This window comes from Macrotis lagotis, chromosome 1 (assembly GCF_037893015.1).
Source record: "Macrotis lagotis isolate mMagLag1 chromosome 1, bilby.v1.9.chrom.fasta, whole genome shotgun sequence".
NCBI lineage: Eukaryota > Metazoa > Chordata > Mammalia > Peramelemorphia > Peramelidae > Macrotis > Macrotis lagotis.
The window spans coordinates 349,284,376-349,310,385 of NC_133658.1; the positions used below are offsets into that span (position 1 = coordinate 349,284,376).

Below are 26,010 nucleotides of genomic sequence, written 5' to 3' on the forward strand. Positions count from 1 at the left end.
TAGGGTGAAGTCCTGTAAGAATTGTTATTCATATTATTTATTTATTCCCAGAGAAAGCTTGAGGTTGATATAATTGTAAACACAATTATTTGAACTTCTGGGGAAAAATAAAAAAAAAAAGATTCTCTGTGAATCCACCGTATAACACCAACACATTCATACACACACACACACACACACACACACACACACACACATACACCACCCTACACACATACAAACACAAAGGCACAAACTATCATAGTTATTCAAAGTGTACTCAACTTCACGTGGGAAGAGTATCATTAATGTCGAACTTCCATAATTAGCTGGTTCACATCAGCCACCTTGGAACCCTTCATCTCTATGACTGGTCCATTGGTTAGATTCTTATGTTCCTATGGCCCCAAAGAGAGGAGATTCTGGACTTCTTTTTCTTGTCTTTTAAAAAATTTTGCTGGCATAATTAAGCCCTTCCTGACATCTCTTCCCACCTTTTGACCTGGAGCACCCACTCAAGCATCATTTTATGCTGGGCAGAGCCAATGAGTCTGTTTCTTTGACCCATTAACAACCTTTACCTTGGCACAAACAGGCTCTGGCATAAGGTCATGTAATGTTGCAAAAAAAAACCAACCCACATGCAAAAAAAAATTCCCTCTTTAGACATCTGTTCTGATGCTTCAGCCAAGAATGGGGTCTGTGTCGTGCCAGCTTAGCAGCCGCTCTCTCAGATTGCAGTCAGGTTGTGTTTGGTGCCAACGTTAATAATGCAGACTTCCTGCTGAGGACCCTCTCTTCCAACTCACTCATTAGGATCTTCTGAAAGTGGCCTGGGTTTAGGTGGTCATTCCTCTTCTCTTCTCCATCTCCCTTTCTCATTCTGCCCTGCCCTCTTCCTCCCATTGCACACCTTTCCTCCATTATGTTTGTTGGTTTTGCTTATTTTAGACTATTATGCACAATGGGAAGAAAACAAATTCCATTCCTGCTCCCTGAGTAGTGCTGGGAAAACACCCGAAAAAGCTCAATCTGCTTCACCCAGGGTGAAAACAAGGCCTGCCAAGTCAGCTTCAGGGGGCACAGACCTGACAGACCTCATTTCACACCTCATCCGTCCTGGGCACACACTGCCCACTCAGCTCAGAGCTCCCAGCTGGTGCTGCTGACAGCTCTACCTGGGCACCTCTTCCCCTCAGTCCAGGGGGAAGGATAACATGATGAATCACCATGGCTGAAAATCCTAGAATCTCAAAGCCAAATGGGACCATAGAGGTCATTAAGTCCAAGCTTCATGTGAGCAGAAGCATCTCTCAATCATTCTTGACAAGTGGCAATCCAACTTCTTCTTGAAGACCTCCAGGGATGGACAGTCATGATTTTCTGCCTATTCTACTTTTGGATAGCCATTTTTATATGGTGGATATTGAGTGAGAAAACCTGGGTTCAAATTTCAGTTCTCCCACTAATTAATTTCACAGCCTTAGACAAATTACTTTCCTGTTCTGACCCTGTTTCTTCTTCTGTAAAGTAAGTTAGACTAGACAGTCTCTAGGATGTTCTAAATCCCATGAATTTTTGACTTACACTCTTTGAAGATTGAAGGACTGGAGAGGGGAATTTATTTTTTAATATTTTATTTTTTATTATTTTTATTATTTATATTATTGTGTGTTTTATTTTTTAAAGAAGTGAATTGGGTGTTCAGGAAAAAGAACATGATAACAAAATTCAGCTTGGATTTTAGTTTCTTCTTTTGTTTGGCAGCCTTGACTTTTTTGTATTCTAAGCTCTCTTCTGGCTCTGATATTATATGTTCCCTAAGGTTAGGTGCTATTTCATTTTGTCTTTAAATCCTCAGGATAGGGGCAGCTTGGTGAGGCAGTGGATAGAACTCTGGGTCTGGAGTTAGGAGGACCTGAGTTGAAATTCTCAGACACATATTAGCTGTGTGACCTTGGGCAAGTCACTAAGCCCTGTTTGCATCAATTTCCTCATCTATGAAATGAAATGGAGAAGGAAATAGAAAACTACTCCCATATCTTTTTTTTATTTTTACTTTTTTGCAAGGCAATGGGGTTAAGTGACTTGCCCAAGGCCACACAGCTAGGTAATTATTAAGTGTCTGAAGCCGGATTTGAGCTCAGGTACTCCTGACTCCAGGACCACTGTGCCACCTAGCTGCCCCAACTCCCATATCTTTGTCAAAAAAAAACCCAACAACCCAAATGGGGCATGAACTGTCAGACATGACTGAACAACAACAAAAATCCTTTGCACATAATAATACTCACATTTAATTGGTGCCTAATGGTTTTTATTATCTTCCATACTTCATCTGGGAATGAGGAGGGACATGCAAAGGATGACTCCAAAGTTGTGAACCTGAGTAACTGGAAGGATGTGATGTCTTCAGTAGAAATGTAGATGTTAAGAAGATAAGGATTTGAAAATGAAGATATGTTTTATGTTTTGGACATGTTTTGGGTATGTTTGAATATGAAATTTTAGATGCCTATGGAACATTCAGAAAAAGATGTCCCTAAGTAACTGGTCAGTAGTACTGGTGTTTAGAAGAAAGATTGGGGTTAGATGTGTGGAACTTGAAGTCAATCACATAGATAGGCCTGCTAAAACCTGATGGCTGTTAGAGATCATGTAAAGAGTGCTTAAAGAAAAGAGAAGAGGTTACAAGAAAAGAGAATTTTTCATTATATTGATGCCTGGGTAGGGGGTCAAATAGGATTCAGTAAAGGGGAGTCATGAGGAATGACCAGATGGTAGGAAGAAGACCAACAGAGAGGTGTCATGGGAACCCAGAGAAGAGGGTATAGTTCAAACCACTTCAAAATGACCATAATTGAGAAAAGGTCCTCAAATTTGGCAATTAATAGATCATTTGTATCCTTGGAGAGAAGAAATTCATTTGAATGATGAGGGCATAAATTTGATTATTTGAGAGTGGAAAATTGGGAAAAGAAAATAATGAATTTAGAGAACTTTTTAGAAATTGATTGTAAAAGGAAGAAGAAATTTAGAATAGTTTGGAGGGAATGATGAAATGAAGAGATTTTAAAGGGATAGGTGAAATGTGGACAAGTTTGTAAACAGTAGAAAAAAGAGCCAGCAGATTATTAGACAGAATTAGAGAAGAGGTGAATTATCAGAACTCTCAGAGGAAATGAAGAAAGGATAGGATAGAATCAAAGGCACAAATAGAAGCCCTAATATTTGCACCAAGGTGGAGAGAATGGATAACAATGTTGAAGTGATTTGAAATAAAAATGGGAGGGAAAGGGGAGTTAATTATAGTCTCAGTTTTTTTAGTGAAGGATGAGGTGATGGAAGGAATGATGAGAGGAAGTGAAGAGGGGACCATGGCAGTATCTTAAGGAAAAAAGAAGTTTTCAATGGATGCTGATTAGAATGGTATAAAGTACAATTAGGAAAAAGTAAAATGATTGTCTTGCAGCATGGAGAGCTCAATTGAGATTATAAAGCATAAATTTAGGACTCCACATGATTCCATTGGAATTCAACACCTTGTATGTAGATGGTGGGATTATTTCAGGATTAAGATTGGGAAAGGGATGATTGACAATAGGATAACAATATAATGAAATAAAGGGTAGAGAATACTATAAAGTTGAATTTGTTAACAATAGAGTTAATATTTTGAAGGAAAAGGAAAGACCAGATGGTTGGAGTGACAAGGTCATGAAGCAGAAGAAGAGTGGGTTAATATGGGATGAAGGAAAGAATGATCAGAAATTATAATCAGATAGAGGAATATCAAAGTTATAGATAGTAGAGATATAATATTGTGGGTGGTGACATGAGCAAAGTATTATATATCCATATAAAATGAATAGGATTAGGTTAAAACTCATAAAATTCCTTAATTCTGGAACTAGCATCATATCTCTTCATTTAGTTTCTGAAGTTAGGAAAAAACCCATTTCAGAATATAATAGAAAGAAGAGTTATTTTAGACATTTATAAACTTTAGAAACATATTACCTTAAGAAGTATGACTATTTGTATTTACCAAATTATAACTTGCTTGAGGCAGCTAGGTGATGCAAGGGATAGAGCACCTATTTTAGAGTCAGAAAAGCCTGAATATGAATAGATACTTATTATCTGTGTGACCTTAACCTCTCTGCCTCAGGTTCTTCAACTGTAAAATGGGGATGAGAAAAGTCTTTATTTCATAGGGTTATTGTGATGATAAATGAAATAGTATTTGTATAGTGCTTAGCATAGCATCAGGCATATAGTAACCCTTGATGAATGTTTGCTACTTTCCCTTTCCATGAGAAACAGAGGTGGTGTCTTAAATTTGCTTATGGTTGAGTCATGTTAATATAATAACAAAATATAAATAAAATAGATTTAATAATATAACAATCAAATTATCAAACAAAATAGCATCTATCTGTAAAAATAAATATTCAGAATCCAAGGAAGAAAAAAGAATAAAGAGTGCTTAATAATTCTAGATGTATTTGATAAATCAGTAATTATTAGAATTATTTAGTATTGATGAAAATAAAGAAAATTAATTGGTGGGGCATAATAGATAAACAATACCCAGAAACCATTGGGCATGATAACATATTATTTGACAACCCAATGACTTCAACTGTAGGAGTAAGGATTTGAAATTCAACTACAATGCTAAAAAAATGAGAAAACAATCTATCAGGAAATAGGTTTCAACCACCAACTCTAACAATATACCTTCATCAGATCTTATGGTTTCAATTTCTATATCTGTGCAAATGATTCCCAGCTTTATATATCTAGCCCTAGTCTTTCTACTGAGTCACAGTCATGTTTCTCCACTTGCCTTTCAGTTCTACCCCACAGTCACCTCAAACTCAACATTTCCAAAAAAGGAACTTGCTTTCTTCCCAGTTCTTCCCTCCTTCATCATCTTCTCAGTCAGACTTTGGTATCATCATTAACTCCTCACATAGGCAGTCTGTAGACAATTCTTTTCATTTTCTACCTTTATAACATTGCTTTTGTATATTCCATTCCTTTCCCTCACACACCACCACCCTTGTATAGGTCTCTTATATAACCTTCTAATTGATCTTCCTGCTTTAATGTTTCCTATTACAGCCTATTCTCCATTTAACATATCTGTAGCAAAGAACAGGGAAGACTGTAAATAAAACTTCACTTCTATTCCTTTATGAATTTTAAAAGTAATATTTATATTTATATGTCTCTCCCTGTTGTATCTATCTCCCAAAACAATCTTCCATTTGCTCTCTCTCTCTCTCTCTCTCTCTCTCTCTCTCTCTCTCTCTATATCTCTCTCTATATATATATATATATATATATATATATATATATATATGTTTAATTTATGTCCTTGGTTATTTATAAGTTGTCTTCCCATTAAAATGTAAGTTCCTGAAAGGTAAGGACATTATTTTTGAATTTCTGTATCCCTATTGCTTAGCATGGGGCCTGGTATATGAGCCATACTTAATCAATGATAGTTGAGTGACTAATATATAGGCATGAAGTTGATTTGAAACTGAGCTCCATGCTTAGGAAATTATATGTTAACGGACCTTGAAGGATAAGAGCTAAGAGCTTTGGAATAGGAATGTATACCAAGCTACCAGACTTACTTCTAGCTCAGTCTCCCTGGTCCCATAATTGAGGAGAAAATTATTGTGAAAATGTGACCACCTTCCTCATCCCTGAGCAATAGCTATTAGCCAACCACCATGAATGGTGGATAACTGCATTCTTTGGAGAAGCAGCAACTTCCAGATCACCAGTACTATTTCCAATTCAATCATCAGACCAGACCCATTGAGAGGGAAAGCAACTCCTGTGGACAAGGGACCAGCACCAACTGCTCACTAGAAGGAAGACAAAATAACCAAGAAGAGGCAACAAAGCAACTTGAGGAAACATTTTTTTCAGGTGAGTGAAACTGTCACTTTGACCACCAATACCCCTCAGACCTTGATGGAGAAGGTCCAGAGTCCTGAACCCAAGAGATTTTGGAATAGCAATATTCCTACCCAGTGAAAAATGATCCATCCACAGAAACTGATATGATTGATCAATGGAAATGACATAAAAGGTCTGAATTTGAATAAATATTTAGTGAATAGATACTTATATTATTGTGTGACCTTAATCTCTCTCTGCCTCAGTTTCTTCAACTGTAAAATGGGGATGAAAGTATTTCCTACTTTATTTTTTAGCCTTTTTTATTTATCCTCAGTGCTTACTATAGTCCCCAAGGTATATTTGTTGTTCATTTCTTTCAGTTGTTCCACTCTTCTCTTCATGAATTCATTTGGGATTTTCTTGGCATAGACACTGGAATGGTTTGCAATTCCCTTCTCCAGCTCATTTTACAAATGAGGCAAACAGGATTAAGTGACTTGTTCAGGGACCCATGGCTAATAAGTTTCTGAGTCCTGATTTGAACTCAGGGAGATGAGTCTTCCTTGCTGTAGGTCCAGTTTTCTTTGCACTATGGAACTATTTAGCTATCCTGATACATAGTAGGCAAATTAATAAATGTTTGTTGAATTGAATTTCATACTTAGCTGTTGCATCCTAAATAGCATTGGACCTTTCCAACTGACTTCTTGCTGAAATATAACATGTATTGTCTTCCCTGTAGGAATGTGAACTTTTAGAGCAGAGACAGTCTACTTTACAATTTGTATCTTCAGTGCTTAGCACAATGTTTGTGCCTAATAATCAATAAATACTTCATTCATTTCTTCGTTCAGAAGTGCTGAGGAAGTTTCAAGCCCTGCATAGTTCTCAGAGAGTGAATGAGTTTCTATATTGGTGAGTAAAGTACTTTTGGACAACTAATAATGTTGATAAAGTATAATTTTGTGATAACAAAATGTGTATTTCTATTTGACTTGGAACATCTGACGTTGACTAGATGAAATTAGATTGAGCTGGTTTCCCCACCATTAGTTAGTTCTCTGTTAATTAAATGATTTCATACACTTGTGTTTTATTTTTTTATGTGTTTTTAATTTTGTGATTTAAAAGAATTTTTATTCCAAGGAAATATGCAAAAGTTTTAGCTTTTAAAGAGCATACTTCAATGACTGTGAAAGATTTTAGTGGTTTTTGTTGTGGTATAGTCAAATATTTTAAGACTCATTCAATCCTACAACGAAACAGGGTCTGTCTAAGCACAGAGGAACAGGAGATTGAAAATGAATGATAATGCCAAAAAAAATCACAAAGCTCAATTAATTTTCATAAAATAATTGAAGAACTTCAAAGGATCCTGGAAACTAGAAGAATTATTATTGATTCCTCTACATTATTGTTTAGGCTTCTTGAAGTTGAAATAACAGTGAGAAGAACAGTTTTTTTTTTAAAAAAAAGCAGCTGCTAAATTTGGATATGAAAGGGAAAAATCCTTTTCATAGGAAAGACTACTCAGAGAATGGAATAAAGAACATTTAGACAATATTATTTTTATAATAAAACATACTTTTTCAATCAAGGCTATCCAAAAATTATTATTAAAAGAAGCCTACAATTAGATTTGGTCATTTTTATCATTCTGTTAAAAAATACTCTACTTTCCATTTTTTGGAAGAAAGAAATGGCAAGCCACTCTAATCTTTTTTTGCCAAGAAAATCCCAAATGCATCAGGCAAAGTCAGACACAGCTGAAAATGACTGAACAACAAGAAGAAACTTCTTTTTGGAGGGGGCATTTGACCTGGAAATCTTATCTCCATTGAGGGAATAATGAACTCAGATAAAAGTATTTATATATTAAAAAGGCAATGTTATTTCAAGATTTCAAAAATTTCACAAAAGGGATGATTTTATATCATGGTATTTTATCCCATGTCACAAAAGATTAAGAAATTTATCTAAGAGGTATAGATAAACATATTTCAATGGGGAATTTGCCTAATTTAAACCCCATTGAAAACTTATGAGCTGTAATCAAGGTCAGATTTGAAATATTGGACTCTATTGATGGTACACTTGATATCCAAAGTGATAAAAATGGTTTCATAATTTATGTCAAAAACTTTTTAACTCAGTTCTAAATCATGTAAAATAAATCACTAATGCAAAATGATTTATTATATATGAACTTTTCTAAGATGTAAAAATTTGCACAGTTAATATATTTAATTATTTTATTAAATCCCAAGTAATTCACAGGTCTTGTATACTTCAGTTCTACCTCTCTCTCTCTCTCTGTGTTAACAGTAATTTACTATCTAAGGAGTATGGGTTATGGTAGATTCATCAGTCAGAAATAAGTTTTTCAAGTACCTACCATTCCAATCCTGCCTAGTTCCTGAATTTGCTAAGTTCTGGAAGCTCAGTTATGTGGCCTTGTCATAATGGAATTATTTCTCCATAGATGCTGATTATATATATTTTTTATGACTCTTGGCAGCTGTAATATTAAAGTCATGCTAGGAGGGGTTAGATGATTTGAAACTGGCCAATCAGAATCTCTGTGATTTTGCCATGAGGTGTTAAGACAGTGCAGACAAGTTCAAGTGAATGGGAAAGATCTGTCCAGTAGTTGCTCAGTTATATTCTTTGGGGAATCTAATGATCTATTGGAGTGTGTATCTGTTCTACTTGGGCACTGTGATGTGAAGTGACCACCCCAGGATCTGTTGCCACACTTTCCCACACTATGTCAGAGTGGAATCTGGGAATCAAATATAGGTTGGCTGATTCCAAATCCAGGATTGTCTTTGTGTGAAGGCTCCATGAGCAGATTGTGTGTTGTTCAGGACAGCTGAAGGTTCTATTCTTTTCATTCCTGGAAAGATTATTGGTAGGGGGTGAGTTTGAAGGAATTATTTAAGTGATAAGAGAGGCATGGCTTCATTAGCTTTGGGGAGCCATTAAGTTACTTCCTTTGGAAGTATAACTTCTTGCAAGGAGAAGCCCTAAACTACTCTCTCCTCCCCCCCCCCAGGGATGAGGATAGCTTGATAACATCATTTATTTTTTTCCCCCAAAGCACATTCCTCTGCCAATTACAGAAACTGAGATCATGTAATGAGCTGCAATGGAAAGATTAAATGCCGTGCAAATTGTCTCAATATCTTTGATCAGGTTCTCATTTTGAAGCCTGGAATTCCAGGATAATCAGTTATCATCACCACTCTCCTTTATTTAAATAAGAGTCCTCTGCAGATAACAGACAATGATAGCTGATAATGAGTCATGCCACGTGGATCCAGATCCAAGGCATAGTAGCCTGGATAACCCTTGAAAACCCATGGGATCCACAACTGACATGGAAAGGGAAGCTCTAATGCATGAACATTTCAGATTATTATGCCCAACAAGGGAGAGGTCATCCCAGACTGGCTTCACTTGTACTTATATCTGCCCTTTCTTTCAAGTGTAGAAGAAGCATTTTTTCAAACCAGCTGCTGGCGGATGCTACTTTTTATAGATGGCTCAGAGGAGTGCTCTTTCAAGATCCATTTTGTGGGAGAAATGGTTGGATGAGAGGCTAGTTTGGAATTCAATGAAAAGCACATGGTAGATTCTTAAAAAATATTTGTTGATTGATTAAATCACAGGATTTAGAGTGGTAAGAGACCTAATTCAATTCAGAGAAGGAAAAACACTTGGAGAAGGAAAGTGACCTGGTTGAAGTCATATGGGTCATGAACTGGTTGGAGACTCAGGTAGGATCATAGTTTACAGTTGGAAGAGACTTTGATAATCACTTTTTACAAGTGAGAAAATTGAGGCATAGAGAAGTGAAATGACCTCTGGTCACATGAATAATGAAAAAATGGAGAGAGTAGTTCTGAACTCAGTTTTTTTGACTAAGTGAATTGTTTTTTCTGCTGTTGAATACCAGAGAGTTCTTTTCACTGGCTCTTATGTTCCCTGTGCTATAGGTTGTTGCAGGGTCACCTTTCAAAAGTGATGAAAAAAAAATAGGTTTGTTTTACTTTTTTACGAAAAGAAGTAAAGTCATTTACTTTGTAAACAATGAAAGCTGATTGAGTTTGCAACCATCTAGGACAGAAAGAACCACTGGAGCTCAGTGGTAACTAAGAAATGCTGAGCTGGCATCAGGACCGATTTAGAAACTCATTCTCTATCTGTTTGTGATAATTTAGGCCTGGCTTTCAACCAGGGACTTCTCCTAACTAGACTTGCTCCAGACATTCACCACCTCCCTTCCCTAACTCACCCAGAATAGATAGGCTTGGAATCAAGAGATTGTTTACACAGTCTTTTATTGGCTTCTTTATATGTATCTTTATATCTTGCTGAATATATTTTCATTTCCATTGTTAAGAGCACTCTCTTTAGAGATTGGTTAGAATTTAAGCAATGAACCATTCTGGGGAATTGGGGTAGGGTGAGAATATAGGAAGGACCTCACAGAATTGACACTTTATCAAATGATACCAGATTGAAACACTCCAATAGATTTCCCACTTAGTCCAGCTGAGTGACCCATTAGGGACAAACCCACTAGTATGAAGTCTTGGAGTCCTAGGCAGATAACAGTCATTAAAGCTGGTGAGAAGGGTAGGACAGTTGGAACTCATCACCTTTCACTTCTCCCAGTCAGTCCCGTAAGGGACTTAAGTCTCCTCTTAGAGATTTAGAGGTGGAAGGGACCTTAGTAATTAGCTAGTTCAATCCCTTCATTTGATAGAAGGGAATAGTGAAACCCATATAGACAAAGGGACTACTTCATTTAAGTTTATGGCACTACCATTCTCCCAGACCTCTAGGGTTATCAATTTAGTCATCTTTAACTTTTTTTAATCTTTCATCCTGAACAGCAGAAAATTATCATGTTCAGTACTCAGTATTTCTGCAGAATATTTCCCCCCACTTCAGAAGCAACTGGGATTAAGTGACTTGATCAGGATCACACAGTAAGTGTCTGAGGTTAAATTTGAACTCAGGTCCTCCTGACTCCAAGGCTGATACTCTATCCATTATGCTGCCTAACTGCCCTTGTAATATATCTTACATCCAATTCTTATCCCACCAATGCTATTCCACCCCCCCAATTTAGGTTTTCAACTCTTCTTTTTACTAGATTATTATGATCTGCTTCCTTTTCTTCCCTTCAACCTATTCTATCTTCTTGAATCCATCCTCCACAACCTGAGTAATTTGCTGAATAATGTATCATTGTCATCATATTAAAAAATAAACAAAAAACAAACAAAACCAATCATTAATAAACCAAATCTTTTTATTGGCTTCCTATTTCTTTCAAAATTTAGTATAATCTCCTGACTTTAATATTCAAGGACTTTCAAAGTCTGAGTCCAATCTGCTTGTCAGATTTTATCTGATGTTCCTCCTGTATCTTATTTTCATTCTGCCCTCTTCCATGTCTCTGTCTTGGTTCACTTCATCTTCCCTTCTCTTTCTCTTTTTCTATCTCCATTTTTTCAAGTCCTTTTGCTTCAAGACCAACTTAGATGTCACCCCTTTTGTAAAGCTTTCTCTGATCTTTACTTTCCCAGGTGGAAATTATTTCTTATTCTCTAAATTTTCTTGTAGTTTTGACAGTTATCCCACACTTCTGGAATCACACTTCTATTAGAACTTAATTAGGAGTGATAGTCAGCTCACTCCTTCACCCAGTGCATGCTTTAATAACAGATCAGAGAGCAACTCGAAATAAAATAATAGTGTTTAATCAAGACAGAATGACAAAATAAATAAAGGAGTGACATCATTCTTGGCCTGTACTCTTAATGGGTATGCTTTCTCAGAGGTATAATTAGAATGGGAATGGCTAGAGCTTTGCACCAGTACACCAGATTTAGGTTAGGGGATAGAGATATGGAATGGACCTATGATTTCATCAGTATGGGAAGCTCTTGGATGAGAGAATTCCCTTAGCCCATGGAATTTGGCATGTTTCCTCCAACTTATTGTTTTAGAGCAGAGGTCTCAAGTATGTGGCTAGATCATAACCGCCTACTCTGAATCATATTAAAATATAATTTGGAAATGTTTAACAAAATAAATATAAAACTATCAAAATAGATAATATTACATTTTAAAACTAAGTTAAGATGCAGCCTACAGGGATTTTTTATATACAGATGAGTGGTCCTTTTTTTCCATTTGAGTTTGAAACCCATGATCTAGAGTTCTCAGAGGTTAAGACTTGCCTAGAGTCACATAACTAGTGTAGATCAGAAGTAGGTCCAAATTTAGATGACATAAAAATTCAGAGATATAGACACCACTTGTAGTACTTAAGAAGCATAGAAACAATAGAGCTTAACCCCTAGAATGTTAGCAAGAGTAATCAGGTAAAGATAGCTGGACTGAAAATGTTTGACTATTCCACATATAAATATTTTACAAATCATTATCTTCCCCTTAAGTATCAGTTTTTTCCCTATCCCCTTTCCCATGTGTCCATCTTGCCTTGGATATAGTTTGTGATGCTTTTTCCACATACAAAAGTTTCTAGTTGTAGCTCTTCAATCTTTCACATACTCAGACACTACGGGTTGGGGGGGGGTATGTAGGCAATTCTAGAAAACTGAAATTCCATATTCAAGAAAGATGATGTTGGTCTCAAAGAAATCCTGAGTACCATTGATTTGTTATCCTAATTGAAAAATATCCCTTGTCTGAATGTCTCTGCCTTCTATAACAGGTTGGTATTGTCTAGGAACCTCACTTATTCTGGTATTGTCTAGGAACCTCACTATTCAGATCTGTGTTCACTGAAGCTGAGAAACTGATGGATTAGAGGATTTGTCACAAGATCTGTTACTGGTCAAAGTATTGCCCTCTGTTTCTTCTTACCAGCTTCTCTGACACTGTCCTGATGTTTTAGTTTTGTTATATCTATTTTCAGATCAGACTGTTTGGACCATATACCTCGGATTGATCAATATAGATTCATGTTTGTTCTTATAGAGCCCTACAGTATCCACCTGGTTGGCCCAAACAAAGCAACTAGGCCACTGTGAGACTTGAACCCCTTTTATGGAAGTTCCCCAATCCAAACTTTTATCTAAGATAGGAAGATTGAATTTTATTCATTTCTATCCTTCTCTAAAATACAGGCAGCATTTTCCCCATTATGGTTAGCACCTTTCACATAGCCTTCCTGAAAATGGGGGCAAACATTTTCTTTTCCATTTGTCCTTTAAAGTCTTTTTATATCCCCTCTTCTACTAGCTAGAGTCGTAGTAAATTATCTGGAAGCTCTAGTATTTATTATATGCTTCAGACAGCAGTCACCAACTATTTATTAAGTGCCTATTAGATGTCAGTCATTATAATAAGCACTGGATTTATAAAAAAGGGGGTAATCCTATGATATCTGTCTTCAAGGAGTTCACATAGGGAGAAGGAATGCAAATAAAATTTTATATATAAGATTTAAGTGGAGTTTTTTCAGAGGGAAGGCCTAGTACTATTTTGTATGGGATGGTAGTAGTGATGGTAGGCTAGATAACTATTTTTTTTAGGTTTTTGCAAGGCAATAGGGTTAAGTGGCTTGCCTAAGGCCACACAGCTAGGTAATTATTAAGTGTCTGAGCCTGGATTTGAACTCAGGTACTCCTGACTCCAGGGCCGGTGCTTTATCCACTGCACCACCTAGCTACCCCTGGGCTGGATAACTTTGAAAGTACCCTTGAAGAAGGTAGGATTTGAGCTAAGGAAAGAATTTATAGAAAGTCAAGGAAACCAAAAGGTAAAGATGAAAAAGAGGAACGTTTTAGGCAGGGGAGACAATGAGTAGGCTCAGAGTTCATGGACAAAGTGCTGTCTATAAGGAAGAAAACCAGTGCTACTGAATCACAGAAGGGAGCAAAGTGTTAAATGACTGGAAAGGTGGAAAGTGGCTAATCTTGGAAGGACTTTTTAGGTCAAACAGAGAATTTTAAATTTCATCCTAGAAGTAAAATGGAACTTCTGGAGTTTATTGTGGAGGAGGTAACAAGTTCAGACCTGTACTTTAGGAAAATCATTTTGACAGACAAGAAGAACATGAACTGGACTGAAATGGGGAGAGACTTGAGTAGAGCAACCAACCAACAGGCAACAAAGTGGCAACCATGAAGAGTTTATATACATATATACATTTATATATGTGTGAATATGTATATATATATGTATATATATACACACACAAACATATACCCATACACATGTACGTGCATATTTATATATGGTCTATTTGTGTCTCACTTGTAGTAGATTCTTCTGTGCCTATATTGGTCTGATCATCCATAGTCAGACCCACTGTATCTTAACCCCAACATAGTGATGTCATTCTGTTCGTCTTTTTAGCTCAAGGGACAGCAAACAATCCATCTATATATGCAGGCAGAAACAATAAGCAACAGACTAAATATTTGGGGAAAGTGTGATTGAGAAGCTGAAGATGATGCTGTGTTTTCAATCTTGGGTGAGTGGGAGGATGGTGGTCTTCAAAGCAACAGCGATTTTCAGGAATCTGAACTTTTCTAGGAAAGTTGAGTTTTTCTTTGAACATATTAAAAGTGAGAAGTCTACAGAACATTTATTTCAAGATTTTCAAGCAGCTTACTGGCGATATAAGACCAGAGAGTGAGGACTTGATAAATAAATATACATATCACCTGCATAGAATTATAATGGAACCCAACAAAACTTATAAGATCATTAAGGGAGGGGCGGGTAGGTGGTGTAGTGGATAAAGCACCGGCCCTGGAGTCAGGAGTACCTGGGTTCAAATCCGGTCTCAGACACTTAATAATTACCTAGCTGTGTGGCCTTGGGCAAGCCACTTAACCCTGTTTGCCTTACAAAAACCTAAAAAAAAAGAAAAAAAAAGATCATTAAGGGAAATAGTCTAGAGAAAGAAGAGAAAAGGAACCAGGACAGAAACTTGGGATTTGACCAGAGGAAGATACAGCAATGGGAACTGAAAAGATATAGTATGATAGCAAGAGAACTAAGAGAATAATATCGTGAAAACCTAGATATCCAAGTGGAGAGGATAAACAAAAGCATAAAAGGCTATAGAGAGAGGTCAAGTAAAATAAGGATAAGACACTAGAAAAAATTAACATTGGAGGGGGAGAAGTAGACTGTCGGTTTCTGTCATTATTCCTTCCATTGAAGCTTAGCTTACTTTAACCTGCACTCTGCCCAGATAGCTCTGGTGCCTTAATCACATACAATTTTGTATCATTGTTACTTATATAATTGTCCTAATCATCATCTCAGAGGCTGTAAGTCCAAACAGAGCATTTTATAGGACCTTGTACATGACACCTGCATATATATATATATGTATATGTGTATATATATATATATATATATATATATATATATATATATTAACTGGACTAATTTGAATTGGATTGAGTTAGGGGTGGTAGTAGAGAGTTTGATCTGAAAAAAATTCAGATCTATTAATTTTAATAAAGACTCCTGGCCCTGAGTTTCATCAGTTTTTCTATAAGTTGATAGATTCCTTTCTCAATTTTCCAACTAGGAGCAAGAGCCAAGGAGGCATTCTCAGTTCTGACCTGGGGCATGGTGTTTATACCCTATCTGTATCCATTATCACATGCAGGAGATATGAATTCAAGGTGTCTAATTAATCCAAGGTCTCAGGTTAGAGGGAACAAGAAGAGCTCTGGGTCTTTTCTCTTTGCTGCCATAATCTGGTAACTATTCTTCAGATACTGGATGGGCAAATCCCTTCCTCCCCAGCTTAACTGTTATCCCCCTCTATGCTTTCAGAATAACTGAGAAGGCATTGCTCCTCTCTCCTCTTGGGAACAAAAGAAAAGACAGAAGGTATAGCTGGTAAGGAACAAATATCTCCAAAATCAGAATTTTAAGTCACCTTTGAGGGTAGCTAGGTGGCACAGTGGATAGAGCATTAGCCCTGGAGTCAGGAGGACCTGAGTACAAATCCAGCCTAAGACACTTAATAATTACCTAGCTGTTTGATCTTGAGCAAGTCACTTAACCCCATTGCCTTGCAAAAACCATATATATATATATATATATATATATATATATATATATATATATATATGTGTGTGTGTGTGTGTGTGTGTATATATATATATATATATGTATAATATTACCACCTTTGAGGGAAAGGAAACTAATAATGTTATAAATGACCTTGAATGTGTATTTCTGATGAGAAACCCTCAATTTCTTAAGTTAATATAACCAAAATGAAGTATGCTTTCAGGTGTTAAATTGACCTGAGTTTCCTTACTTGTATACATTTTAAGGGTCATAGATTTATGGAATCTTGTGTTTGGAGAGTTCTTCCAGGCTGAAAATTTTGCAAGTTCTTCTGTTTTTATTCCTTATTTGAGAATCCAATTTTCTGCTCAATTTTGAAATTTTAGCTATAGCTACAATTTTCAGCTCTCACATAACAAAGATCCTTTATAATGTCAAAAATATTCTGAGATTCTTCTTTGACCATAATAGAAAAGTTAGAGGTTTTGTTGTGGGCAGGCAGACATAATTGAAAGTAGGGATATGGATTAGGAAGATGGGGGCATTGACTTTGTCTTCTACACTTACCTTTTGTGGCTGATGCTCAACTTCTTTATAGAAGTTCCATGGATCTCCTGTATTTGGTTGTTTATACTTTTTTACTCTTGACAGAGTCTCTGATTTGAGTTTGAAGGAATCTCTGCTTATTAGCACAAAATAACAGGTAAAACAGGGAGATGAGTACTCTCCATAAGTTTTTGCTACTATTCTGGATGGTGTCCAGGGCAGAAGGCTTTCTTATAGTTGATGAGGTCTTTTTGATGCTCTGCTTGCAGATGATATATTGTTAATTGCTTTAATCTTGGATCTTTGTATGACTTCTGAAATAAGATAGCCACAAATAGGATCACACAACTAGGAAGTGTCTGAGACCAGTTTCGAACTCAGGTTTTCCTGACTCTAGGAAGATCCATAATTATTCAAAAGATTTTAGCCTTCAGATGTTTAATTGCTCTCATATTGTGGCCTTCTCAAAGCATGGGGGAGGCACAGGAGAGTTAGGAGGGTAGGAGAGAATCTGGAGCTCAAAATTTTAAAAGATGAATGTTAAAAAGTTTAAAATGTAATTGAGAAATATTTAATTAATAAAAATAGATTATAAAAATATTTAGTCTAACTTTCCACATATAAAAAACAAAGTGGATGAATTATATATATATATATATTATATATATATATATATATATATATATATATATTGACCAAATACATGAAGATGTATAAGTAATACTTTGAGATGGTTGATAGGTATAGGTATATTCATTGGGCATGCATTGGATTTAATGAACCTAAGCTTCACCTGGAAAAAATGGTACTTTTTTAATAGTAATATTCTTCTAGGTTGTTATATGGTTACAAGTCATGAAATATCACAACTCATTCAAAGGAAACAGAATAGCTCTTGGTAGTATTCGTAGGCTGAAATTTGCAGGAGGGGTCTTGGGGGTGGCAATGCAAAAAATTATTGAATTTTCATTTAGAGGATCCAGATTCAGCTGTTTACTCTCTTCCTTAGGACTTCTATGACTGGGATGTTTGACCTTGTCATTGTTCTAAAGGGTTGTACTAGATAATTTTTGTTTTTTAGTTTTTGCAAGGCAATGGGGTTAAGTGACTTGCCCAAGGCCACACAGCTATGTAATTATTAAGTGTCTGAGGCCAGATTTGAACTCAGGTACCCCTGACTCCAGGGCCATTGCTCTATCCACTGTGCCACCTAGCCACCCCCTAGATAATCTTTTATGACCCCTCTAGCTCTAGATCCATCATCCAAATGATCTACCAGTGCAGCTAGGCTGCTCAATGGATAGACTGTTGGTCCTGGAGTCAAGAGGACCCAAGCTCAAATTTAATCTCAGGCACTTTCTAGCTGTTGTGACCCTGGGCAGGTCACTCAACACTTTGCCTCAGTTTCTCAGTAAAATGAGCTGGCGAATAAAAGAAAATGACAAACCACTCCCATATCTCTGCCAAGAAAATCCCAGGTGGGGTCATGAAGAGTTGAACAACTGAACAATAAACCATATCTAATTACCAATGAAGAATTTTACAGTATTAATGGATCAATGAATCATAAGCAACATATGTGACTGAAAAAAGGAATTGGACTGATTACACGGAAAAAGAGAAATGTGAAAAACCTTCTAGTATGCTACTCTCCCTTATAACCCTTAAACCCTCCTAAGTTTGGATTCCCAGAGAGAGTGACTGCTCCTTCCTTTTTCTTGAGTGACCCTGTGGGGGCTGCTTCTATCATGGTAGAGGTTTACTAATATGGCACAGTAAATTTAGTTGGTACAAATAGACACAGCAACAATGAGAAGAGTAGGTCCCTGAGATTAGCTCCTCATACTCATACCCTTTATGTTTTGAATATACATGTTTGTTGACTTAAAGTATAAATTGTAGGATTCATGTGTAGCAAAGGGTAGCTAACAATTCATAATATTGAAAGTATGCCTCACCTCATGAATGGCCCTGTTCTCTTTATGTGGAGTTCCCATAGGGCACCTAGGTGGCACAATGGATAGAGTCTTGGGTCTGCAGTCAGAAAAACCTAAGTTCAAATTCAGTCTCAGACACTTTCTAGCTGTGGGCAATTCACTTACCCTCTGTCTGTCTCAGTTTCCTCATCTGTAAAATGGGGACAATAGCATCTAACTCCTAGGATTGTTGTGAGCATCAAATAAAATAATAATAATTGTAAAGTACTTGATCCAATGTCTGGCACATAATGAAATGTTAACTTCTATCAATATCATTATTATTATTTGTATGTTTCATCTCTGCTGGGCAGGGTTCCAAGCTGGGCTCCCAGCTCCGACTTCTTTCTTGAGTCCACAGTTGTCATTTTTGTCTGCCAGGAGGGACTGACTTCTCCCTTGGGCATCTGTCTCTCTGAATCTGTTTCTGCCCTTACTGTGTTGCTCTGCTGCCAGATAAATGCATTGTCTCTACTAGTTCAGTAGTTCTGATGACATGGCCAATAGAGATGCAGAAGCCTTGTCCTTCTCTTGCTTTGCTCAAGTTTTGGTGAAGGGGTCTATTTTCATCAAGAGTTCCCAACCCTGATCCCTTCAATTTCTGAATTGGCTTGATAATTATTTTTTATGTAGACCCAAGAGCCATGACTAAATCTCTCAACCATATTGACTCAATTAAAAAGAGTTCAAATCTGATTAAAAGATCAGGGTATAGTTGAATCTTGTAATCTTTTTTACTCATTAAAATCTGATCATGTATGACTACATTGCTGTGAGATTGTAGGAAAATTTCTTAATATCTAATTTATACTTTTTGATTGTATTTCAGTATTTTGATAGTTCAGTTGATTCTGTTAACTGCATCATTTGAGGGAGGTGTGGAACTCCATCCATTTCAGAAAGATAAGTACTAGAAAAGTCATATGTTTCTCTCTGAGCAAAAGTCAGAAGAACTAGAGGAGAGTATCCAGCATTGTTGGGAAGACCTACCTTCCCTTCCTATCAGCCCCTACCTCCATTGACAGTTTATGAGACTTCATGGACAAAAGTTACACAAGAAGACATGGCTAGATTACATTCTGCATAGTTGTTGGGAATACCTTCATCTATAGAATGTAAGCTCCTTGAGGACAGGAACCATTTCATTATTTTTTTTCATTGTAGCTATAGCACCTAGAACAATGGTTATCTAGCACGTTTGTTCTTGTCCTTCATTGTCAAAGAAGACCAAAATGACATCACTATGTTTAAGACAAATTACAGGGTATGTAACTGTGTCTAATCAGACTAATTGAAGCTTGGAATCCTCTGCCACAGGTAGGGCACAAATAGTTCATGTGAACACAGGGGGGTGCTCACTCTAAATTTGTGTATGAAAAATTCCTTTGAGTTTCTTCAATTCTGCCTTTTTTAGAAGAGTGCAGCACCCTCATTGATGGGGGCACACCATGCTGGGCAGTCCTATGCCAGTATATTCCATGCTGTACAATCAACTCTAAAGTTCTTCAGGGAGATCTGACCCCCTTGTGAGCACTTGTTCTCTGTGAGTTCTCCATAAAATAGTATTTTTGGCAAGCATATGACAGGCATTCTGATAACGTGCCCAACCTATTGTTGTACTCTCTGTAGTAATATTTGAATGCTTGACAATTTAACTCAAGAAAGGACCTCAGCATCTGGTATCTTCTCCTGCCAGGTTATCTTCAAAATCTTCCTAAGACAATTTAAATGGAAGCAATTCACTTTCCTGTCATGGAGCTGGTAAACTGTCCAGTATATAGAGCAATGAATTCAGTACAACAGCTCTGTAGACCTTTGATTTGATAGTCAGCCTAATAACTCTTCTCTCCCATACTTTCTTTCAGAGCCTCCCAAATATTGAGCTAGCTCTGGCAATGCAAGTATCAACTTCATTGTCAATGTGTACCTCCCTGGAAGGGACACTTGTCCACTGTACTCAAATGAAAGTGAATTTGTCCACAGTACTCAAAACTTCACCATGTCCTGTAACTGATGGTTCCACAGATAGATGGTGTAATGCTGGCTCATGGAGCATCTGTGTTTCCTTGGTGCTAATTGTTAGACCAAAATTAGCACAAGCAGCAGAGAATCAATCCATAATGTGCTAAACCTCAACTTTAGAGACTTCAATGAGTGCATAATAATCTTCAAACAAAAGATTACTTACCATCAGTGTGGGAGCTGACCTTGAGGCCATGTTCATCCTCAGTGATGGTGTTTGACAACATCACTGAAAATATCATGCTAAAAAGCATGGGAGCAAGGACACATTCTTGTTTTACTACATTGGTGACTGGGAAATCTTGAGAGAATTGTCCAACATCCAGAACCTAGTCAAGCATGTCATCATGAAATTGATGCATAAGACTGATGAACTTCTCTGGGCAACCATATTTTGACATAATTTTCCAAAGACCCTCACGATTGATGTTATCAAAATCCTTGGTCAGATCTACAAACATTGTACACAGACCTTTGTTATGTTCCTGGCATTTTTCTTGGAGTTGTTGGACAGCACAATATATTGACTACCTTTACTGTTCCTTGACCCTTTCTGGAGCCACACTTGTTTTCAGGAAGGTAATTATCTTCCAGGTGAAGGATCAGCCTATTGAGAAGTACCTCTGGAAAGAATCTTACCAGCATTGACTAAAAGGGAAATAGCCCTGTGATTATCATAGGACAATCTTTTCCCTTTACGTTTATAGAGATGGATGATGTAGGCATCCTGTTGAATAACCTCACTACCTTTTCCAGGTAGTGAGTGAGACAGGCAGCATTGCTCTCAGCACAGCTATTATAGGCAGAGATCACAAAGTTTGTGTGCTCAGTTTTGGGGTGGTTGCAACATAACAGGGATAACTGACCCAAGCACATGATGCATTCAGTCTTGGCAAGGACCTGGCTGGTAGAAAGGTTAAAGTGCATTATAATGACAAAGGATATATCCATGAAGATCTCAGGGGATGCTCACTAAATCCTTGATGGCCTGAAGCTTTAAGGCCAGTAGGAGTTTGTCCATGACTTACCTTCCAAGAGCCTTGTCAATGTATGATTCATGTGTCATCACTGCCTTCCTCAGCAGCTCTACCTTCTTTTGTTCCATCATATTGGTGTTATCTTTGGTTTTTACAAAGTTGAAAGAATCAACTGAACTGGAATGGATTATGTCAGTGTGACTCAGGTAGAACATTCAGAGTAAGGCACTCTCACAAGGTAGAACAGGTATGACCATAGATTCTCTAACAGTCCAGTAGAGTCATCTGGACTCATCTTCTCTGACTTGGGAAAATCCTTTCCAAAGTGATGGAACTGTAAGTTGAGGTTCTACTTGGTCTTCTCAATATCACTTTTAATCCCAGGGGTGATGTTGGGCATGGGTACGGGAATCTTGAGTGATCTCACAAGTTCTGGCTTCTTCAAGAATTCTACGATATGGTCCAGAAGCACATGAGGGGAGGTGGGTGGGGGAAAGCAGCATGTTCATCTGCTACTCTGAACTGCCAGGTTATATCAAATCAGGGGTGCCCACTGTTCTGCTTACTGCTTCCATCATGGAGTACTTGATCAGTCTCAGTTCTTGTAGATGTTCTCTGACAGATGCTTTTCTATATCCAATGTACTGAATCCTTGCATGTTTTGCCTTTGATGAGGTTAATGTCAGCATTGGTCCAAATATTTTGGTGATGGGTAGTAAGAATAACTTTGTTGGTCTGCAGGGACTAGTTCTAGATCTTCTCTGGTATTGTGAAAATCTGGTCTGCCATGAAGGGTGTCCCATTATTGTAATAAATGTTCTGCTTGAGGCCAGGGATTTGGTAGAAAGAGAGGATCTGGTAGTACTGGTTCATAGACAGTGGCTTTCCTTTAAGATATGCTACTGACAGTCCCATTTATCATATATGGTTTTAAATTCACAGCCCTTTCTATGAGTTTAGCTTCAAATGAAAGCTGACCCTGGGAATCCACAAAATCTTGTTTGGGTAACACCAGGCCTGGGCTAGAGTGGATCACCACAGGTTGTCAGGCCTGGAGCCACCACTAAGATAGCTAGTTGTGTGTCTTCCTGGTTCTTTATTCCAGGATCTTCTGCAGTCATATTTCCCCATATCTGCTGAACCTCGAAATCATCCACTAGTTGTTTGATGTTATTCTGCTCCTCCCCACTAGCAATGGGCTGCAGAATCTAAAAGTGGTGATTCTGGGTGTATTGCTGGAGTGGGGGCACCTTTGTATACACTCCTAGCTTTGGCAGGTTGGGCTAAGGGCAGAAGGCTGGTCTCAAGAGCCATTCCTCTAGCAGCACCTGCTGCCTCTGCCATCTTTTGGACCCAAGCCAGGGAGACAACCCCCCCTACTCTTGCCTATAGTCCAGGGTAGAGAGTGGAAGGGGGTTGGGTCCGGGGCTCTGGGAAGCTGGAGTAACTGACTTGAGACTGGGAGATGAAAAACTGCCTCTTCACAATTTCTACTCCTTCCTCCTAGTTCTATTCCCTGAGATGCAGGGAGACAATCTAATTCACCTCACATATATCCTATTGGATGGATCAATTTTCTAGGCTAGCTTATTTTACAGGGGACAAAATGCAGTTAAGGTGACTTGCCCAAGGTCACAAAGCAGTTTGTGAACTTTCACTGTTATGGATGGGTGGTCACATTTTGGTCTAAAAGGTCAAGTCTGCCATATGAGAGCTATTTTGGGAGGAAAGTTGATAATAAAATACAAAAGACAAGAGTCTAAAGATAGAGCTGGAGCAAAGACAATTTCTTCCTCCTCCCCCATGCCAATTAAGCTCAGCCTTTATCCACCTGTACCTGGCATCTCTCTGGGCAGCAGGGAAGTTCAATGCATTAATCACACATGAATGGGCCCAGTTCCCCTGAATAGTGGGAAGCATCTGATGTATGAAGCAGTCAGTGGTGAGGGGGAGAAGAGGACTTCTTGAGCCAGGCTGGGAGTGAGGGGAGGAGGGAGAAGGGACCAAGTACAGCAGACTGGGTGGGAAAGAGGGGGAGGGGAAGAAAGGGAAGGAACCTGCCTGAATCAGGTCCCAAATGCAGGGGGGGAGGGGGCAGAGAGGAGGAGGCTGAGTAATCCAGGCTCAGGAGCATATGGGTGGCCATGTACTTGAGGACTCCATCCATATGCTCTATTTCATGGCCCATATGTTTTCTGTATTTTCTTCCTGCATTCCCTTCCTACTCCCCCTTTGCCACATTAGTCTAAGGTATTTTCACCGGCAGGACTAGTAGCTAGCTACCCATGTGTACATAGAAAATGGCCAAGAAGAATCTCCTTTCCCCAAACTATAATCCCTTATCCTCCTGCCCCACACCCAAATTCTAGGCATAGTCACTCTTTCAGGGTAGTCCAGAAAGACTTGCCAAATGTGTCATCCCTTGAACAGGGGTGTGTGTGAAGTTATTATCAGCCAGTAATATCTGATCTGGGATTCATTTCTCAACCACTCAGTGTGATGGAAATGGAACATAGGCTAAGCAAGTTTTAAGGAGAGTCTAAGGGGTAGATACCTAAAGATGGCAGATATGATGATGGAGGAGTTCTAAACAGTCAGAGGTCAAATTATACACTCTCAGGGATGGAAGGAAGTTTAGAGATTATTCAGTCTAATGTCTCAGTGCATGCAGGAATCCTTTCTACAATATTCCCAATAGATGGTTATCCAGATGTGCTTGAACACTTCTAGTAATGGGGCACTTACTACTTAGTTTTTTTTTTTTTTACTTTAAATAGCTCTAATCATTAGATAGGGCCAACCCTGAGCAAGTCACTTAACCCTATATATGCCTAAGTCTCCTCATGTGTAAAATGGGCTGGAGTTGGAAATGTCAAACCACTCCAGTATCTTTGCCAAGAAAACCCCAAATGGGGGTCACAAAGAGTCATTCACAGCTGAAAAGTGACTGAACAACAACAATCATTAGGAAAGCCTTTATACTATGAGATAAAATCTTTTCTCCAATAATTCCAACCCATTTGTGCTTATTTCATTAACAATAACATAGAATTAGTTCTCTCTTTCCCATGATAGACCTTCAGATATTTGAAAACTGTTACCATGCCCCCCTCTACATCTTCCTTAGATCAAAAGGCCTCTGATTTTAAATGTACCTTATGAATGATGTAGTTTGTATTCCTTAACCATTCTGATCACCTTCTACAGATACCTTTCATTTTCTCTATTCCTCCTGATGTATTAATCAATATCAAACAGAATACACCACTAGAAATATGATGTAAATGGTTTAGAAGAAGGCAGTGAGACTATTATCTTATCCTAGGCACTGCCTATCTAGGATCCTTAGGTTTTAGAGACAGAAAAGACATTCAAAAAATATTCAAGTTCTTTCATTTTATAACTGGGGCAACTGAAGTCCAAAGAGGCCAAGTGACTTTCTGAAGATGAAACAGAAATAGCTAATGACAAAGTTAGGATTACAACCCAGAGTTCTCAGTTCTCTAACCACATTTTTACAGTATGTCATTTCGCCTCATGCTGTTGCAGGCTTGAGGTTAGTTGAAATTCCCTAGACTTTTTAGACGTATTACTACTTAGTCTAGTTTCCCATCCTATGCTTTTGTAATTGTCTTTGAAAAAATATCAAACTGGAGTACTTTTATATTTTTCCTACTAAATTTCATTTTGTTAGATTTGGCCTATTATTTTTATCCTGTAGAGATATTAAAAGAATTTCCACCCAAAGAATTAACCACATCTTTTAATTTTGTGCCTCCTGGAAAATTATTAAGTATACATTCTTTATTTTCACCCAAGTTATTGCTAAAAATGTTCAACTGGATTTGGTTACATAGAAAGAGACCTGTGGACTTCCACTAGAGATATCATTCTAGATTGACATTGGTCTACCAATAAGGACAACCACCTAAAAATACACTTGATTGTACTGCATTAGTATTCCTTAAGGATATCATAAAAGACTATGAACTTGCTGAATCCATATGGCACTATAATTATGTTATTTTTTTGATCTTCCATTCTAGTAACACTACTTAAAAATAGAATAAAGACAGTCTCACAATTTGTTCTTTCTAAACCCATGTTGTCCTCTAGTGATAACTACCTTCTTTTAAAAATACTCATAATTCATCTATTTAATAATTTGTGCTGGCATTTTGCCAGAGGTCAAAGTAATGTTTATTGATCTGTAGTTTCTGGAATGCAGCATTTTCCCATATTTATAAATTGGAGCAACTGACTGTCTCCAGACTGCTGGCACCTCTTTCATTCTTTCCAATTTCTGAAAGAACACCAACAATGCTTCCTGCAGTTATGTATTCATTTTCCCCCTCTTAGTATGCTGATATAATTGATCTGAATCTGGATTTAGATTTAGATAGTCAAGAACTCAATTTACTAACTTCTTGCTTATTCTAAGCTTAGCTCCTTCTTAACCATTAAGCTCCCTTTTACCCTTTTCAGGCTAGAAAAAT

The 26,010-nt window shown here is 37.6% G+C and overlaps 1 pseudogene; it reads right to left on the minus strand.

Annotated features, from left to right (window-relative positions):
• Positions 1-284: 284 nt before the first annotated feature.
• On the minus strand, positions 285-22,559 carry LOC141499167 (carnitine O-acetyltransferase-like; annotated as a pseudogene).
• Between the last annotated feature and the right edge of the window lie 3,451 nt (positions 22,560-26,010).